This window comes from Scyliorhinus torazame, chromosome 10 (genome assembly GCF_047496885.1).
Source record: "Scyliorhinus torazame isolate Kashiwa2021f chromosome 10, sScyTor2.1, whole genome shotgun sequence".
Taxonomy (NCBI): domain Eukaryota; kingdom Metazoa; phylum Chordata; class Chondrichthyes; order Carcharhiniformes; family Scyliorhinidae; genus Scyliorhinus; species Scyliorhinus torazame.
In genome coordinates this window covers 179,476,476-179,497,429 of record NC_092716.1, presented here as the reverse complement: position 1 = coordinate 179,497,429, position 20,954 = coordinate 179,476,476, and the positions used below count along the sequence as shown (strand labels likewise).

General features: G+C 48.4%; 1 protein-coding gene across 1 annotated transcript in view; it reads right to left on the bottom strand.

The window, feature by feature from the left end:
- LOC140384384 (uncharacterized) overlaps positions 1-20,954 on the bottom strand; it is a 198,117-nt gene that overhangs the window by 45,521 nt on the left and 131,642 nt on the right. The window lies entirely within an intron of this gene.

Here is a 20,954-nt window from a genome sequence, read left to right as displayed (position 1 = left end):
GTCAGAAGAGGAAAAAGATAGTGACCAGAAAGAAGGCATTGTCCTATTGACAAGCAGTTTTACGCCGGTAATGAGGGTGTTGGTTGCAGAATCCTTCAATTGTGCTGTATTGGACAGTGGCTGCACATCTACAGTGTGTGGAATTGACTGGTTAAAATGTTACCTGGACTCTTTGAATGCTGAAAATCGTAACAAGGTTAAGGAATTTGAAAGTTCCACAAGTTTCAGGTTTGGGGATGATAATACTCTTAAATCGCTGAAAAGAGTGGTGATCCCTTGCAATATTGCCGGAGTGAATCATTTCATTAGCACGGATGTTGTATCAAGTGAGATACCTTTGCTTCTGAACAGACCATCGATGAAGAAAGCACACATGAAACTGGATATGGAACAGGATAAGGCAACAGTTTTTGGAAAGACGGTGGACTTACAATTTACACAGTCGGGACACTATTGTATTCCATTACTGACAAATAATTTTTCCAAGTAGAGTGGTTAAGGATGTGTTAATGGCAGTTGAAAATGGGACTTTAGCTGATAAAAAGCTTGTGGTATTAAAACTGCATAGGCAATTTGCACATCCGTCTCCTTGGAGGCTGAAAAATGTATTAAAGGATGCAGGGGTCAGGGATGACGACTATACTAAACTGATAGAACAGGTTAGTGACCGCTGTGAAGTTTGTAGGAAGTACAGAAGGACACCAGCACGACCGATAGTAACCCTATCTTTGGCCAGGGATTTTAACGACATTGTGGCCATGGACCTTAAGATCTGGGATAAAGCAAATAATATATTTATTTTGCATTTTGTAGATTTAGCAACCAGATTTAGTCAATCAACGATTGTACAAAGTAAAGAAAAGAGAGTAATTCTGGATCAAATCGTGGAAAAATGGATAGGGACAGGAATGGGTCCACCGGCAAAATTCCTTACGGACAATGGGGGAGAATTTGCTCATGATGAGTTTAGGGATATCTGTGAAAACATGAATATCAGAGTTATGAATACAGCTGCAGAAAGCCCATTTAGTAATGGTGTCTGTGAAAGAAATCATGCTGTCATCGGTGACATGCTTCGGAAAATTTTGGCAGATCGACCAAATTGCAGGCTAAATTCAGCTTTAGCATGGGCAGTACATGCAAAGAATTCATTGCAGATGGTTGGGGGCTATAGTCCTTATCAATTGTTATTTAGTGTTTGGTAGAAATCCTAAAGTTCCGTCCATTTTGGATGACCAGCTTCCAGCTTGGGAGGGGACTACAATTAGCTCTGGTTTTGCTGAACATTTAAATGCATTACATAGCAGTAGAAAAGCTTTTTTGGAAGCAGAAGTCTCTGAAAGAATTCGCAGAGCTTTAAGACATAACGTACGGCCATCAGATGCCGTTTTTCAGCAAGGAGGCATGGTATACTATAAGAGAGACAATTCTAATGAATGGAAAGGCCCAGGGAAGATCATAGGCATAGTTGGCAAAACAATTATTTTGCAACATGGTAATCAAACTGTTAGGGTCCATTCATCAAGGATAATGGGTACAGATTACAAATTTTCAAATTTAAACAGAGCAGACAGACATGACGAGGAACAGAGTCATCTGGTACGCATGTGTTACAGAACTATGAGGACCAATTAACTGAAGACAGGGTTTCTGTGGAGGAACACAACACTTCTGGTGAATTAAAACAGGCCATTTTTCCGAAAGGGCAACTGCCAAAAGTTGGTACAAAAGTGACATACTTGCCTGAAGGGTCTAGTCAATGGAAGGGTGCAACTGTTATTAGTCGAGCAGGGAAGGCCACTGGAAAGTATAAACATTGGTTGAATGTACAGCATTCAGGGGAAGGAGTCAAGACAATGGATTGGGAAAACGGAGTTCAAAAATGGAGGGCACAGAAACGCAGTGCCAGTTCAGATAGTACATCGGATAGTGAACAGGTCCGCAGGAAAAGGTCGAGAACTATTGAAAAGATATTCCACAGCAGAAGGGAAAGATCAAGCAGTAGCAGTACAGAACAAGATACCAGGCGGGAGAGGGGATGTAGTTAGTCAAGATCTCGGAACATGAGTAAGACTACGAATACTAATAGGAGTAGAAGCCCACATGCACGCGAGATTTTGGTGGCTTCAAATAAATTAGATGAAAAAGTCATTAAAGAAGCGAAACAGCAAGAATTGCATAGTTGGAGTGAATTTGGGGTATACACGGAAGTACCGGATAGGGGACAAAGAGCTCTATCCCACAGATGGATTTGCACGGAAAAGGTTCTTCCGGATGGAACTTATAAGGCAAAGGCCAGGCTCGTGGCAAGGGGATTTGAAGAAAACTTAGAAGATCAGGATTTAAGGGTAGATTCACCTACAGCAGGAAAGGTTATTTTAAAGATCTTCTTGGCTCTATTAGCCACAAAGGCATGGGAATGCAAATCTATAGACATAAAAGCTGCTTTTTTTACAGGGGCATCAGCTCCAGAGAGACATTTTTCTCCATCCTCCTAAAGAAGCAGCTAACACAGAAGGGGTACTCTGGAAGTTGAACAAATGTGTATATGGATTAAATGATGCATCTAGAGTCTGGTATTTTTCAGTGAGGTCAGTTTTGTTAAAGTTAGGCTGTTGCCAGTTGAAAGCAGATCCTGCAATGTTTTACTGGCACTATAAAGGAAATCTTTCTGGCATTTTTATGATGCATGTCGATGATTTTTTGTGGGGTGGGACTAGTGATTTTGAAGCTATTGTAATCTCTGGTTTGAGGAAAGAATTCAGGGTTTGAAGTCAGGCTTCCGGTGCATTTAAATTTATTGGGCTGGAAATTGGACAGACTAAATTAGGGGCAACTTTACGTCAGCAATCTTATTTGGAAAGCATCACCCCAATAGCAATTAGTTGTGGCCGAGTTTCACAAAAAGACTCAATGGTTTCAAAGATAGAAAAAGAGCAACTACGAAGTTTAATTGGGCAACTGAACTGGTTAGGTAGACAGACTAAACCGGACGTAAGTTTTGATGTCTTAGAGTTGTGTACAAAAATGAATGATCCCAAAGTGGAAGACATAATAAGAGCAAATAAAGTGTTGGCCAAACTAAAAATGCAGGAGTGTGTTTTGAAGTTCCCGGTTTTAGGTGACCTTAAGCACTTGAAACTCATAGTTTATAGTGATGCGTCCTACGCAAATTTATGTGATGGGGTTTCAAGCACAGGTTTTATAATTTTCCTTTTGGGGAACAATGGTAAATGTTGCCCACTTGTGTGGGAAACAAAGAAAATAAGGGGAGTGGTAAAAAGCACTTTGGCTGCTGAGATGTTAAGCCTTGTAGAGGCGGTGGATATGGCTTTTTATATAAGTATGATATTGACAGAAAGTTTGGGATTAGGGGATTTGGGTAATATACCTATTGACTGTCACATTGACAATAAATCGCTGTGGGAAAATGTGCACTCTACAAAAAGTGTCAATGAAAAGAGGTTACGGATAGACATCGCAAGTTTGAAGCAGATGTTGGACAGAAGGGAAATAACAAAAATTAAATGGGTCGACAGGAGCTATCAACTGTCAAACTGTTTTACGAAAAGAGGGGCGAGTTCACAGAAACTTTTGGATATTGTTAATGAAGGGCGCTTGTTTCTGTGACTGTTTTTTTTTCTTTCTCGTCCAAAAAAAAAGAAAAGAGGCGGGGGGGGAACATCATGTGTGTGTTTTTGAGTTTCTTGAAATTTTGTTTTCACCTAATTATTTTTTTTCTCCAAGGAAGGGGAGACTGTTAAGTAATGGGTTAAGAGACATTACAATTAGTTGTCTCATTTATGTTAAGTATCCATTAATTGACACTCCTATGTAAAGGGGCTTCAGGTGGCCTCTGTCAGGTGGTGTCTTGTTAAGAGTTTTGTGCAGAGGCTGTGGAAGTGAAATAAATGGTGTTTGGTGAAAAGGAAAAAGAACTTTAGACTCTTCATTTCACAGCAACTAAAACGTCTAACAAAAATAAGGGGAAGTAGATTTAGGACTGAGATTAGGAGGAACTTCTTCACCCAAAGGGATGTGAATCTATGGAATTCCCTGCCCAGTGAAGCAGTTGAGGCTCCTTCATTAAATGTTTTCAAGATAAAGATAGATAGTTTTTTGAAGAATAAAGGAATAAAGGATTATGGTGTTCGGGCAGGAAAATGGAGCTGAGTCCACAAAAGATCAGCCATGATCTCATTGAATGGCGGAGCAGGCTCAAAGGGCCAGATGGCCTACTCCTGTTCCTAGTTATTATGTTCTTATGTTCTTCCTGTGCCCACACCAGTCCAACGCTGGCATCTCCACATCATGGTTTAATCCGGTTTAAGGTGGTGCATAGGGAGAACCTGACCAAAACTAGGATGTGTGGATTTTTTCTGGAGGTAGAAGACGGGTGCGAGCAGTGTTCTCGGAAGCTGGCCAATCACACACATATACTCTCTAGTAAGCATGCCCTTTTTGATACTGATGAGGGGGATCGTCCATCAGGTGACAGCAGTAGCCAGAGCGGTGGCACCATGACTGGCCCTACAGTACAGAGGAGGGGGGCAAATCAGAATAGAGCAATACTAATTGGGGATTCGATAGTCAGGGGCACAGACAGGCGCTTCTGTGGTTGTGAAAGTGACTCCAAGATGGTGTGTTGCCTCCCTGGTACCAGGGTCATGGATGTCTCTGAGTGGGTACAGCGCATCTTGAAATGGGAGGGCAAACAGACAGATATCATTGTCCACATTGGTACAAATGACGAGGGCAGGAAAAGCAGCAAGGTCCTTCAAAGACATTAGAGAGAATTAGGTAGCAAGTTAAAAAGCAGGACCTCTAGGGTAGTAATTAGAAGGATTCCTCCCCGTGCCACGTGCTAGTGAGGCTAGGACCAGAGATATACTACAGTTGAATACGTGGTTAAAGAGCTGGTGTAGGAGGGAGGACTTTCAGTTATGAGGATCATTGGGTTGTCTTCCAGGGAATGTTGGACCTGTACAAGGAGGACAGGTTGCACCTAACCTGGAAGGCCACCAATATCCTGGCTGGGAAGTTTGCTAATGTGGTTCAAGAGGGTTTAAACTAGTATAGCAAGGGGGTGGGAATTGGAGCAGCAGGCCAGCAAGTGTGGAGACTGTGGAAGAGCTTGAAACTAAGACAAATATAGCAAAGGAGAGTAGGCAGAGGGACGTCGCTGGTCTCAGTGGGTCTGGAGGTCTGGAGTCCGTTTGCTTAAATCCAAGAAGTATAACAGGTAAGACGAATGAACGTAGAGCTTGGGTTAATATGGGGAATTATGATATTGGTGCTATTACAGAGACATGGTTAAAGGAGGGTCAGGAATGGCAGTTTAACGTTGCGGGATATTGATGTTTTAGATGAGACAGATGGGGTAGCAAAAAGGGTGAGGGAGTTGCATTTCTGGTCAGGAACATATGAGGGAGGATGTCTTGGAGGGATCCTGCAGTGAGGCATTATGGGTAGAACTCACAAATGGGAAAGGTGCAATCACAATGTTGGGGTTGTACTAGTATTGATGTAAGCCTACTTGTGACAATAAAGATTATTGTTATTATTATTATTACTACAGGCCTCCCAACAGCCAGCAGGATACAGAGGAACAGATATGTAGTGATATGCAGACGCTACAGCAACAGATGAACGAACACCACGCAATCGCCAGGTTGAAGTGTTCCCTTCCAGTCAGGGAACACTTCAGCAGTCAAGGATATTCAGCCTCCGATCTTAGTGTAAACATTCTCCAAGGCGGCCTTCAATACACATATAATACAGAATTGCCGAGCAGAAACTGGATGCCAAGTTTCGCAAGCATGAGGACGGCCTCAACTGGGATCTCGGGTTCATGTCACATGACATGTAACTCTCACCATACTGTTTGGGTTTACAGAATCCTACTAACTGTCCTAGCTTGAGACAATTCACACCTCAATCACCTGTGATTATCCCTCACTCCACTCACAGTTTGTACCTGTAAAGACTTGTTTACCTGTAAAGACTCGCATTCTAACCATTCTTCACATTCCAATCTCTAATTATCTTGCGATTGTGTCTCTGCCTATATATGCTGTGTTTGTTAAAAATAAATTTAGAGTACCCAATTATTTTTTCCAATTAAGGGGCAATTTAGCGTGGCCAATCCACTTATCCTGCACATCTTGGAGTTGTGGAGGTGAAACCCACGCAGACACAGGAAGAACGTGCAAACTCCACACGAACAGTGACCCAGAACCGGGATTCGAACCCGAGTCTTCAGCGCCATTGGCAGCAATGCGATGGACTCCATCCTTGAGGTGAACCATCATTACTCGCTTAACCCCACCATTGCTTGCGAGCAGGAAAAAGCTGCAGACGCAATTTGCATTATCATCAGCAGGTAAGGTCGTGAGCCAGTTGCGGTGCTCGAAAGGGGGTATTCTATGAAGACGAGAAGAAGGCCAGTCACTTTTTAGCTAATCAGCTAAAGTGGGAGGAGGCTCCCTGGGATGATTATACAGATAAGGGACTTGGGTGGCAGTTTGGTTTCCAACCTGTCTGAAGTCAATGCAGTTTTTGAGACATTCTATAAGGATCTTTATTGATCAGAGCCCCGAGAGGATAATTCGGTCATGGAGGAGTTTTTAGATGGGTTTTCCTTCCCATTGGTGGTAAGAGAAAAGCGGGAAGGAGTTGGAATCTCCATTGGCCCCGAGGAGATTTTAAAATGTATTGGGTTAATGGAGACCGGTAAAGTTCACCGCTCTGATGGGATTCTCCATTGAGTTCAACAAAAGTTTGCAGGTCAGTTGATCCCATTAATATTGGATATATTTAATTTAATGACTCCTTGGCTAGGGGTTGGTTGCCCTTTACACTTGTGCAGGCTTCTATTTCTCTGATCCTGAATAAGGACAAGGATCCTATGGAATGTGGGTCATTTTGACCATTTCGCTTTTGAATGCGGATGCAAACTTACTTGCGACGGTGTTGGTGCTGTGGTTGGAGCCTTGCCTCCCCGAGGTGATCGCGAAAGACCAGGCTAACTTCATTATGGGTCGGCAATTGTTGGCCAATATATGTTGGTTGTGAAAGATTATTCTTTCCCCCTCTCCTGTGCCCGAACCAGAGGTGACTGTGTCCTTGGACGCTGAAAAAGCGTTTGATAGGGTGGAGTGCGGATATCTCTTTGAGATCCTTGGGAGATTTTGTTTTGGCAAAAAGTTAATATCTTGGATTTGGTTACTATATAGGGCTCTCACTGCTAATGTCTGCATTAATGCTTTTGAGCTCAGGCTATTATCTGTTGAATAGGGGTTCGAGGCAGGATGCCCACTGTCACCACTTCTATTTGCTTTAGCAATTGAACCGCTGGCCATAACATTGTACTAAAATATGCAAACCATTTGTGATATATTGGCAAATCTTTGCGTAACATTTTCCACAAAATGTTGCAGTTTCACACAATTTCAAGAATTTGGTGTGCAAGCACAAGAGACTTACTTAAATGCAATGTTGAATGCCTGAAAAATGGAAGATTTCCTACTTAAATCTATTTTAAAAATTTCTCAAAATTTCTCCCACGTCCTTCAGTGAATGTACTCATTCAGATTGGTACAATTTGGTGGCTGCCAACAGCCCTCTCCAATCTCACCTATTCTTCATATGGGTGTCAATAGTCCATTTCACTTTGGGAGATTCACAGCCAAGCCGGAGTTGTTCTTCCCCAATCCGCATATGCGTATTATCAGAAGGGATCACGGAATCTGGCTAATTTGTCTTCTCCCTAACCCCGAAACTCTAGCATCTTATTGTCTCTTTGGTTGAGATCAACTAACTTCATCCAAAACAGGAATTAGCCATTGGCTTATATTATTATAGCAACGCCCTGTTTAACTCCAGGTAATGATAAAATGCTTGTGAATCTTCATTGTCTTGCATCCAAGTGAAACACAAGCTTCCTCTCTGGGTCATGGAGAATTAGGCTGAAGATATGACAACAAATGCGGGGATTTTCACAGTAACTTCATTGCACTGTTAATGTAAACCTACTTAAATGTTCAGAATAAAATGGGCGCAGAAATCACCAATAAAGGATGCCTGAGGAAAACCCACAGTTAAATTGGTATGTGCAAAGGCAAAGTTACAGTGCTGTAGAGACATAACTGAAATTAGATTGCTCAACTATTGCATTAAGCTATGAACTGGCATCCACAATGAGGAAGGATGAATGGTGAAAGAACAATGGGGGAGGATGAGTAGTGAAAAAAGTAATATGATCTTTTCATGTCACAGCACAAGATGTTCTCTTGGGTTCAGCTCCATCACTGGCTCCCATAAGCTGAGCTTGTGTCGCCTATGATAAAGTACTTTGTTTCCTTCACAATATCTGTAAATAGTAATATGATTTAGGGATCATAACAGAGAACTAAATTCATTACAGTGGCTTCAAGAATGCTGTCATGTATATTTCCCTCTCCAAAATGGTAGACTGGACAAACTCTTACTGAATCAAGACATCGGCGTTGAACTGATACTGGCTTGATTTATTTAAGATGCATGAATGAATAGTAAGTAATTTTGATATAATGCAATAGCCATTTCCTTATTCCCCACAATATATGTTTGTCTTGGGTTCAGGGTCTAGATGGGATTTCTTAATGTTTACCTGTTACCCTAAAAATGCTGCCATAGACAGTTATTTATAAAAAACATTTTTGTTTATTTATGGGTTGTAAGTTTTTCGGGCAACACCAACACCTATAAGGAATGTAAAGCGCACATTGGCCACTTTAAATGGTAGAAGTGGCCACGTTTGGCTGCAGAAACTGTCTGTTTCTCCCAGCAGGCTCAGCCCCCAGTCGAATTCACAAACGGTCAGAGCCCAGACAGGCTGCTGATTAGATTAACTGAAACACAAAGGGAGCAGATGACATCACCAGACCAGACCCGCATCGAGATTGGAAGATCGATACCAACCACAATGGACCTGGATAAGATACAGTAGACACGATAATGGGTCTATCCAGCAGTAAGGAGAAACCCATCTCCATGATGGGAAAGCAATCTGTAAGCCCCGGTAAAGTGATTAGGAACATCGATGGGGCCCAGTCATACTGGGAAGGGCAGTCTCAGCCGTTTGTAATTTCAATAGATTGTGCTATCACTGAGGCTGATAGCAATCCAGGACCATTGTTCTTGCAATTGCCGGTGGGGGCAGAGCTCGCGGGACTTTTTGAAATCTGAACTTTAAAAAGTGTGGCTTAGCAGCCATTTCGCTCTCTTTTTTTTCTTCGGACCCGCATGGCAACTCTCTTTCTCTTCGGACTCTCCTGAACCGAGTTACAGACAGCAGTTTTTTTTTACAGCACGCAGCCAGCCCAGAAGGTCAAGGTCAACTCAGCTGAGTAATTTATAATCGAGGATTGTGAGTATTTCCTCGTCATTCGTGAAGTTCCCGAGGGTAACATAGCAGTTGAGGCTTTGTGGGAATGGTGGATGCATGAACCTTTCATAGTGGAATACATTGCTAATGATGCACGATCAATTAAACTCAAAGACGAGGTTGTATCATAACTGAAGGCTTTAATAGACTAGATCTGTTCCCCAGCAGCTTCGGCACAGAATGAGGGCTGCTGGGATGGCACCTGTTCTTATACCCCGCCTGTCAGGGCGGAGCCACATACCAAACAGCCAATGGTAAGCTGCTAGGTTTACCCAATAGTCTACAGCCTCTCGGGTACTGCAATACCTGATACTACCACATTCACCCCTGTTAAAAAAGAGTCCGGCGGGGGTGGTGGCCAGTGGTTACAATTGCGTTGAACATGGTATGATCAGATATGGAGGTACCGTGAGTATTTACAAGCGTGGAAGATATATACAGTCAGTGTTCGTTTACAGTTACAGTTACAGTGTAGCAATCAGTCGGTCGGGTGGCCTGGTCGTCCTCCTGGATCGTCTGAGCCTCTGTGGTGGTTCTGGTGGGGGTCTGGGCGTCTGCGACTCCGGGAGCGTGGCTTCGTCGTCCATGGCAGCTTCGTCACCCCTAGACGGCGCTGGCGGGGAAAACGGTTGACACGAGAGGGGGTTCGGGTGTCGCTAGCCAGGTTGGGAGCGAGGTCCCAGAGGAGGACTTCCTGGGGAAGACAAGGAGACGTTCATGAGGTGTCTGATTGGTAGTTGTACAGAGCAGCGACCGAATGGCGTGGAGGGCCTCCGGGAGGACTTCCTGCCAGCGGGAGACGGGGAGAGCCCTGGACCGCAGGGCCAGTAGGACGGTCTTCCAGACCGTTCCGTTCTCCCTCTCTACCTGCCTGTTTCCCTGGGGGTTGTAACTGGTCGTCCTGCTTGAGGCGATGCCTTTGCTGAGCAGGAATTGACGCAGTTCGTCGCTCATAAAGGAGGACACCCTATCACTGTGTATGTACGCGGGGAACCCGAGCAGTGTAAAGATACCCTGGAGGGCCTTGATGACGGTGGTTGTGGTCATGTCGGGGCAGGGGATGGCGAACGGGAACCAGGAGTACTCGTCAATCACGTTCAGGAAATACGTGTTGCGGTCGGTGGAGGGGAGGGGGCCTTTGAAGTCCATATTGAGGCGCTCAAAGGGACGGGAAACCTTTATCAGGTGCACCCTCTCTGGCCGGTAGAAGTGCGGTTTGCACTCCGCGCAGATTTGGCAGTCCCTGGTGACGGTCCTGACCTCCTCGATGGAGTAGGGCAGGTTGCGGGCCTTAATGAAGTGGAAAAAGCGAGTGACCCCCGGGTGGCAGAGGTCCTCGTGGAGGGCTCGGAGGCGGTCCACTTGTGCAGTGGCACGCGTGCCGCGGGACAGGGCATCGGAAGGCTTGTTTAGCTTCCCAGGACGGTACAAGATCTCGTAGTTGTAGGTGGAGAGTTCTATCCTCCACCGCAAGATCTTGTCGTTCTTTATCTTGCCCCGCTGTGCATTATCAAACATGAACGCCACCGACCGTTGGTCAGTGAGGAGAGTGAATCTCCTGCCGGCCAGGTAATGCCTCCAGTGTCGCACAGCTTCTACTATGGCTTGTGCCTCTTTTTCGACCGAGGAATGGCGAATTTCTGAAGCATGGACGGGACGGGAGAAGAAGGCCACGGGTCTGCCTGCTTGGTTGAGGGTGGCGGCCAGAGCTACGTCGGACGCATCGCTCTCGACCTGGAAGGGGAGGGACTCGTCGATGGCGCGCATCGTAGCCTTTACAATGTCTGCTTTGATGCGGCAGAAGGCCTGGCGGGCCTCCGTCGACAGGGGGAAGGTTGTGGACTGGATTAGGGGTCGGGCTTTGTCTGCGTAGTTGGGGGACCCACTGTGCGTAATAACTGAAAAACCTGAGGCAGTGCTTCAGGGCCTTGGGGCAGTGAGGGAGGGGAATTTCATGAGGGGCCGCATGCGTTCAGGGTCGGGGCCTATAACTCCATTTCGCACTACGTAGCCGAGAATGGCTAGACGGTCGGTGCTAAAGACGCATTTATCCTTATTGTATGTTAAGGATTTTCGCGGTCTGGAGAAATTTTTGGAGGTTGGTGTCGTGGTCCTGCTGGTCATGGCCGCAGATGGTGACGTTATCAAGATACGGGAACGTTGCGCGTAAGCCGTACCGGTCAACCATTCGGTCCATCTCGCGTTGGAGACCGAGACCCCCATTAGTGACACCAAAGGGAACCCTTGAAAATTGGTAGAGCCGCCCATCTGCTTCGAAGGCAGTGTATTTGTGGTCACTAGTGCGGAGGGGTAGCTGATGGTAGGCGGACATGAGATCCACCGTGGAGAAGACCTTGTATTGTGCGATCCTGTTCACCAGGTCGGATATGCGGCGGAGAGGGTACGCATCCAGCTGCGTAAACCTGTTGATGGTCTGACTGTAGTCAATGACCATCATATGTTTCTCCCCGGTCTTTACCACCACTACTTGAGCTCTCCAGGGACTATTGCGAGCTTCAATGACCCCTTCCCTCAGTAACCTTTGGACCTCTGACCTGATGAACGTCCGGTCCTGGGCACTGTACTGTCTGCTCCTGGTGGCGATGGGTTTGCAATCCGGGGTGAGGTTCGCAAACAGGGAAGGCGGGTCGACCTTAAGGGTTGCGAGGCCGCAGACAGTAAGGGGGGCTATAGGGCCGCCGAATTTAAAAGTGAGGCTTTGCAAGTTACATTGGAAGTCCAACCCCAGGAGTGTAGCCGCGCAGAGGTGCGGCAGGACATAAAGGCGGAAATTGTTGAATTTCCTGCCTTGGACAGTGAGGTTTGCTAGGCAGAACCCCTTTATCTCCACTGAGTGTGACCGGGAGGCCAGGGAGATTCTTTGGTGTACCGGGTGGGTAACAAGTGGGTAACACGCCTTACCGTGTTGGGGTGTATAAAGCTCTCTGTGCTCCCAGAGTCGATCAGGCAAAACGTCTCGTGGCCGTTGATGAAGATCGTCGTCGTTGCTTTTGCGAGTGTCCGAGGCCAGCAGCACGGTTCAATTCCCGTAACAGCCTCCCCGAACAGGCGCCGGAATGTGGCGACTAGGGGCTTTTCACAGTAACTTCATTTGAAGCCTACTTGTGACAATAAGCGATTTTAATTTTCTTAATTTCATATCAGTCTCTTAGTCATGTGACATTGCATTACAATTACATCAGTATCAGATGTTAAACCTTTAAAAAAATAAATTTAGAATACCCAATTCATTTTTTCCAATGAAGGAGCAATTTAGCCTGGCCAATCCACCTACCCTGCACATCTTTTGGGCTGTGGGGGTGAAACCCATGCAAACACAAGGAGAATGTGCAAACACCACACAGCCGGCGAACCAGAGCTGGGATCGAACCTGGGACCTCAGTGCCGTGAGGCCATAGTGCTAACCACTGCGCCACCGTACTGCCCGAGATGTTAACCCTTTTAATGCGCAAACACAACAGGATTTTTCTCAAAAGAAGGGCCTTCAAAAATAAAATCGCAACAAACACACAGCAATGTGGTTGACTATTAATTGCCTTCTTAAATGGCCTAGCAAGCCACTCATGCATGCAAAACCTTGACGACAAAGTATAATATCACTTCTGACAATCCTGCTGAGCTGCCAATCCTCTGATTGGGCTGGAAGCTCTTGGAGTGGGCTGGCGTCCTTACCAGGAAGGCAGCCCTAGTGGCAGTCACTTAATAGGATACTATAAGCAAAATTCAGCCATGGGTTCCACCGTTTGCCAAAGCATAGTCACCCCCATATCCTGCTCCCACTTTCAGCTGTGGTGACACTAAATAATCCTGGCTGGACTGTTCATTTAATATCCCAGCCAAATTACAGTGCCTCTTAAATTACACCCCTCCCTCAATATTTCACCAGGGTCAGTTCAGATTATGAACATAGGCCCTGGTTGAGGGCTCAAACACACTAACGGTGCAATAGTAACAGCCACTGAAACAAACGGTCAGATTAAGAAGAATCACCTAACTGAGACAACAATCACTTGGGAAGTATCGCAGAATCAGAAAGGTGTAAATTAAGGGCCTCATGATGCTGCGAGTCTTAAATCTAAATAATTTCAAGTAAACTGAAGAATCTTTTTCTTTTTTTTAAAAACAATTTTATTGAGGTATTTTAGGCATATTGAAAAAGTGACATTGTACAGGACAAAAAAAAGTCAAGGCACAAATTAAACATAGTGCAAACCACAGCTCTGTTCACGCAAGGACCTGCCTCAATATCCCCCGACTTTACTCTATTCTACCCTAGCGCCCCCCCACCCCCTCCCGCCCTGCTGACCCCTACTCCTCTGCGAAGAAGTCAATAAATGGCTGCCACCTTCGGGCAAACCCTAGTAGCGAACCTCTCAAGGCGAACTTGACTTTCTCTGGGCCAAGAAAGCTCGCCATGTTCGATAGCCATACCTCAGCCCTCGGGGGCTTTGAGTCCCTCCATGCTAACAGTATTCGTCGCCGGGCTACCAGGGAAGCAAAGGCCAGAACGTCTGCCTCTCTCTGTTCCTGGAGTCCCGGATCCTCCGAAACCCCAAAGGTTGCCACCTCAGGGCTCATTACCACCCCAGTTTTCAATACCCGGGACATGACATCTGTGAATCACTGCCAATACCCCGAGTTTAGGGCACGACCAGAACATGTGTACATGGTTAGCCGGCTGTTATAACCTGCCTACTTACCATTGGCTGGGGACTAATGACAATCCCACAATCCTGTAGGAGTATGAGCTTCCCAAATGAGGGGGGCGGAGAAACCATTTGTAAACTCCTAGTATAAATAAAGCTGGCCAGTTCAGGAACCAGTAGGAAGGAGCGTGCAGCAAGGGAAGTTGCTGCTGCTGTTATATATATATGTTATTGTAAATAAATGTTATTACTTTGTATCCTTAAAACTCGTGCTGGATTCTTCGTGGCCCTCACAAAACTGGCGACGAGGATGGGATTCGAACCCACGCATGCGCAGCACAATGGATTAGCAGGTGTGACCAAAATGAAAATGTTAGCCCGGAGTTATGTCTGGTGGCCAGGCCTCGACACCGACATTGAGAAGGTGGCCCAAACCTGCTCCATTTGCCAGGAGCATCAGAAGCTTCCGCCGGCCGAGCCCCTACATCACTGGGAATGGCCAGGGCGGCCTTGGGCATGCTTGCATGCAGATTTCGCAGGCCCTTTTCAAGGATCCATGTTCCTTCTATTAATTGACACCCAGTCTAAATGGCTAGAGGTGCATAAGATGCAAGGGACAACGTCCTGCGCAACAATTGAAAAGATGCGTTTGTCGTTTAGTACGCATGGCCTCCCCGAGGTGCTGGTCATGGATAACGGCACTCCATTCACGAGTGAGGAGTTTGCGAGGTGCACGAAGATGAATGGCATATGCCATATCCGCACTGCCCCTTACCACCCGGCTTCAAATGGGTTGGCAGAGCGCGCAGTGCAGACATTCAAAAGAGGCCTAAAGAAGCAGTCTTCCAGATCAATGGACACGAGACTGGCTCGCTTTTTGTTTACGTATAGGACCACCCCCCATGCGGTGACTGGGGTAGATCCCGCAGAACTCCTAATGGGCCGGAGATTTCGCACCCACCTTAGTATGATTTTCCCGGACATTGGCGCAAAAGTATGCCGCACACAAGAACGGCAGGGACAGGGATTTTCTCGGCATCGGCTGATTCGGCAGTTTGCGCCCGGTGACCCAGTGTTCGTTCGGAATTTTGCTGGTGGTGCCCAATGGGTTCCTGGTGCAATCTTTCGCCAGACGGGCCCTATATCTTACCAGGTGCAAGCCCAGGGTCGTCTCCAGCGCAAACATGTAGACCCCGTCCGGTCCAGAAGACTATCCCCTCAAAAGATTCCCCGCCCCCGGAGCTCATTTCTACAGCCGCAGAGACCAGAGACAAGGGAAGGTAGTCCTCACAATCTTCCACTGGTGCCTCACTCGAAGCCTGCGCAGGTCGTTACGGAACCGAATGGAGATAGAGACGCTGACATGACGGAGGCAGCAGACTCTGACTCCGAGATGGAGACACAGGATGCATCAGAGGGGGAATCCTCGGGTCCACGGGCCGTGGATGTACAACCGTTGCGCCGTTCATCACGGAAGCGCCGGTCTCCGTCTCGTTACACGCCGCCTGATCCAGCGCCGCGTGCAAATGATGTCCGGCCTGCGGCCAAACGAGTCCGACGCCCTCCTTCGCCAGGGTCTTCGGTGGATTCCTTGGACTTTGGGGGGGAGGGATGTTATAACCTGCCTACTTACCATTGGCTGGGGACTAATGACAATCCCACAATCCTGTGGGAGTATGAGCTTCCCCAATGAGGGGGGCGGAGAAACCATTAGTAAACTCCTAGTATAAATAAAGCTGGCCAGTTCAGGAACCAGCAGGAAGGAATGTGCAGCAAGGGAAGTTGCTGCTGCTGTTATATATATATGTTATTGTAAATAAATGTTATTACTTTGTATCCTTAAAACTCGTGCTGGATTCTTCGTGGCCCTCACAAAACCGGCCCTCCGGTGCATCTAGCACACTTGTCCCCCAGCCCGAAGAATCTGCTCATCTGGGCCACCGTCATGTGGGCCCGGTGCACGACCTTAAACTGGATCAGGCTGAGCCTGGCACATGTTGCGGTCGTGTTTACTCTGCTCAGGGCTTCTGCCCAGATACCGTCCTGTATCTCTCTCCCGAGCTCCTCTTCCCACTTAAGCTTCAGGTCCTCGGTCTGCGTATCCTCAGCTCCCATTAGTTCCTTGTAGACGTTTGGGACTCTACCCCCTCCCACCTCTCCCCTAGAAACTACCCTGTCCTGTCTCCCCTTCGGCGGGAGACGTGGGAAGGACGGTACCAGTCTGCGTACAAAATCCCGCACCTGCAAGTATCTAAAGTCAATCCCTCTCACCAGCCCAAACTTCTCCTCCAGCGCCCTCCAGCTCGGAAAGCTCCCTTCCAGGAACAGATCCTCCATCCTCACAATCCCATCCCTCCTCCACAGTCGATACCCCTCGTCCATGTTCCCCGGGGCAAATCGGTGGTTGCCGCAGATTGGGGTCCACACCGATGCTCTTACCTCCCCTACATGCCTCCTCCACTGGCCCCAGATCCGAAGAGCCGCCACCACTATTGGGCTGGTGGAGTACCGTGCCGGTGGAAGCGGCAGAGGCGCCGTGACCAGGGCTGCTAAGCTAGTGCCCCTGCACGAAGCAGCCTCCATCCGCTCCCAAATCGACCCCGCACCCACCATCCATTTCCTTATCATCGCTATGTTGGCCGCCCAATAATAGTTGAAGTTCGGCAACGCCAGCCCCCCTTCTCCTCTGTTCCTTTCAAGCATCACCCGCGGGGACTTCCCAGAATAATTTCTCTTAAAGAAGGACCGCGGGATAAAGATGGGGAGACACTGAAAAACAAACAAGAACCGCGGGAGAATCGTCATCTTAACAGTCTGCACCCTCCCCGCCAATGACAGTGGGAGCGCATCCCACCTCCGGACCTCCTCCCTCACTCGTTCCACCAGTCGGGACAGGTTGAGCTTATGCAACTTGCCCCAGTCTCGTGCCACCTGAATCCCCAAATATCGGAAACTCTCCCCCACTAGCCTGAACGGCAACCCCTTCAGCCTACTCTCCTGAATTACAAACAACTAGCTCTTAGCCATGTTCCGTTTGTATCCAGAGAACCGGCCAAATTCCCTCATGGTTGCCATAATACCGTCCATCCCCACCATTAGGTCCGATACATATAACAGCAGATCATCTGCGTATAACGAGACTCTATGTTTCACTCCCCCCCCCCCTGGACCAGCCCTTTCCAGCCCCTAGAAGCTCTCAGTGCAATTGCCAGCGGCTCTATGGCCAGCGCAAACAGCAGTGGGGAGAGGGGGCAGCCATGTCTTGTCCCACGGTGCAGGCTAAAGTAGTCCGATGTTGTCCTGTTCGTCCTCACACTCGCCTCCGGGGACTGATATAATACCCTAACCCAGTCGATGAATCCCGCCCCGAACCATCCTAGTACCTCCCACAGATAATCCCACTCGACTCGGTCAAAAACCTTTTCAGCATCCATGGCTACCACTATCTCCCACTATCTCTACCTCCCTACTCTCCGGGGGCTCATAATCACGTTGCGCAGCCTTCTTAGGTTGGCCACCAGCTGCCTCCCCTTTACAAACCCGGTTTGGTCCTCCACAATGACATCCGGTACACAGTCCTCAATTCTGGCCGCCAAAATCTTGGCCAGTAACCTGGCGTCTACGTTGATCAAAGAGATCGACCTGCATGACCCACAAGCCTCCGGGTCCTTATCCCGTTTCAGAATAAGCGAGATGGTGGCCTGCGACATCGTCGGGGGTGAACTCCCTCTGCCTCTTGCCTCGTTAAAGACCCTGACCAGCACCTGCCAACTATCCCGGCAAATGCTTTGTAAAACTCCACCGGATACCCGTCCGGCCCCGGGGCTTTACCCGACTGCATGACCTTCAGGCTCCCAATACCGCTTCGATCCTGACCAGGGCCCCCAGTCCGTCCACCAAACCCCTCCCCACTCTTGGGAAGGTCAGTCCGTCCAGGAATCACCTCATGCCCCCCGGGCCCCGGTGGGTTCCGAAGTGTACAGCTTACTATAAAAGTCCCTAAAGACCTTGTTCAACCCTGCCGGGTTCCCCACCAGATTTCCCTCCCCATCCACTACCCTCCCAATTTCCCTAGCCGCTTCCCTCTTCCTTAATTGTTGAGCAAGCATCTACTGGCCTTCTCCCCATACTCATAAATCGCGCCTGTTACCTTTCTAAGCTGCTCTACAGCCTTGCCTGTAGTCAGCATCCCAAATTCGGCCTGCAGCCTCTGGCGTTTCCTGAGTAACTCTGGCCTTGGGGATTCCGCGTAACTCCTGTCCGTCGGTAGAATTTCCTTAATCAGTCGGTCCTTCTCTGCCCTGTCTGTCCTGCCGGGATTGAAATCAGCTCCTCTCTCACCACTGCCTTGAGTGCCTCCCAGAGCACCACTGCCGAGACTTCTCCAGTATCGTTCACCTGCAGGTAATTCTGCACACATTTCCTCAGCCTCTCACACACCGCCTCGTCCGCGAGTAATCCAACTTCCAGCCTCCATGGTGGGCACTAAAAGCTGTCCTTACAAAACTGCAGATCTACCTAGTGTGGAGCAGTAGGGACCTGCTGGTCGGAATGGTGGGGTCCGATATGGCAATTGCCGAATATTCTGCCCCCACCATTCCGACCAGCAGGTCCCTACTCACAACAAAGTAGTCAATTTGGGAGTACACCTTGAGGACGTGGGAATAGTACGGGAACTCCCTCGCCATCGGCCGGCTAAATCTCCATGGATCTGCTCCCTCCGTTTGCTCCATGAACCCCCTCAGTTCCTTTGCCATCGCTGGCAACCTGCCCGTTCTTGAATATGACCGGTCCAGGCTCGGATGCAGGACTGTATTAAAGTCCGTGCCCATGATCAGCTTACGTGAGTCCAAGTCGGGGATCTTCCCTCGCATCCTCCTAATAAAATCCACATCATCCCAATTAGGGGCATATACACTGACCAGGACTACTCTCACCCCTTCGACCTTACCCCTCACCATAACGAACCTGCCACCCCCATCCACGACTGTGCCTTCCGCCTAAAATTTGTACCCATTTATTAATCAGGATCACAACCCCCCTCGTCTTAGAATCAAGCCCCGAATGAAAGACCTGACTGACCCAGCCCCTCCTTAACCTAACCTGGTCTGCCACTTTCAGGTGCGTCTCCTGCAGCATGACTACGTCCGCCTTCAGAACCTGCAGATGCGCAAACACACGCGCCCTCTTCACTGGCCCGTTTAACTCTCTAACATTCCAGGTGATCAGCCTGGTTGGGGGGCACTTTGCCCCCCCCCTTTGCTGATCAGCTATCCCCTTTCCTTGGCCAGCCCCCCAGCCATGTGTCACCCTTCATCTGGCCCGCCTCCTGACCGGCTCCACCCATGACCTCCTCACTGTTGCCATTCCCAGTTTCCATCCCCATCAGCAGAACGACTCCCCCCCCCCCCCTCCCCCCCTAGCAACACCATCCTATCACCTAACCCCTGCTCTAATCTAACTATATGCACACCCCCCACTTTGGCTTCCGTTGACTGGCCCCACTCAGCTAGCCTGGGGCTCCCAGCCTCGGCGCCAGCGCGGCTCCCACCCATTGTTCCCAGTCACCCCTCCCCCGACCCACCCATACCACTTCCCCAGATCAGCCCTACTTAAGCAAACACTCGATACAAGTAATAAACAACCCCCACAATAGCACAATTCAAGTTAAACAAGAAAGAAAAAAGAGATAAGAAATAACAGGCACTCTCAGTCCTTCTCATACAGACACAGAAAAAGATTACACAAAGTTCCCCTGAAGCATCCATCTTAACCCAACCCTTTTAACTGTTTTCTTTATTATTTTCCCCCCAGCCGAACTCCATCTAATCAAAGAGCCCAAAAAGGAAACATTCAGGTAATCCACGCAAAAAGCACGCAAAAATAAAACACATCCCTACCACCTTCCAACCCCTTAAAAAGGTCGAAAAAGAAACGACAAAACCGGACCCAAACATGCAGGCAATTTTCAAAACGGGAGAGTCACCACCTATACTTGAAAGTTTTAACATGAGTCCAAACGCCCTCAGCTCAGGGCCAGCCCTTGCTTCTTAACGAAGTCCATCGCCTCTTCGGGTTCCTCTAAATAGTGGTGCTGACCCTCATACGTAACCCAGTCACGCCGGAAAAAGCAGCCCGAATCTCACCTTTGTTTTGTACAGTATCTTTCACCTGCCTGTAGCCTTCTCTCCTCCTGGCCACCTCAGCGCTCAAATCTTGGTACACACGCAGGGTGGTATTGTCCCAAGTACAGCTTTGTGTGCTCTTTGCCCATTGCAGCACCCGTTCCTTGTCCAGGTACCTGTGAAAGCGTACCACCATCGCTCGTGGGGGACCCCCTCATCGCGGCTGCCTCACCTGCACTCTGTGTGCCCTGTCCACCACCGGCGGGCGCGGGAACACCTCGTTCCCCAGCAACTTCTGAAACATACCCTCCATATATTGGGCAGCGTCCAGCCCCTCTGCCCCCTCCGGGAGGCCCACGATTCTCACGTTCTGCCGGCGAGATCTGTTGTCCAGGTCCTCCAGCCTTTCCAGAAGCACTTTTTGCTGGTCCCTCAACCTCCGAATCTCCACATCCGCCACCGTTTGAAAGTCAGCCTGTTCCTCCACTGACTTCTCCAACTGCTGGAGCTTCTCAGCCTGATCATCCAGCCTTTTTTCCATCCGGTCAATCGACTTCTATAGTAGCTCCAAATTGTCACGCTTCAGAGCCAAAAAGCCCTCCTGCATAGTCTGCAGCAGCTGCTCCATTGTGGGCTGGGCTGTCGGCTCCTTGCTCTGAACACCAGCCATGCTGGTCCCTCTCACAGCCTCCACTGTGCCCTTACTCGGCCACTTCTTCTGCTGTTTACGGTCCC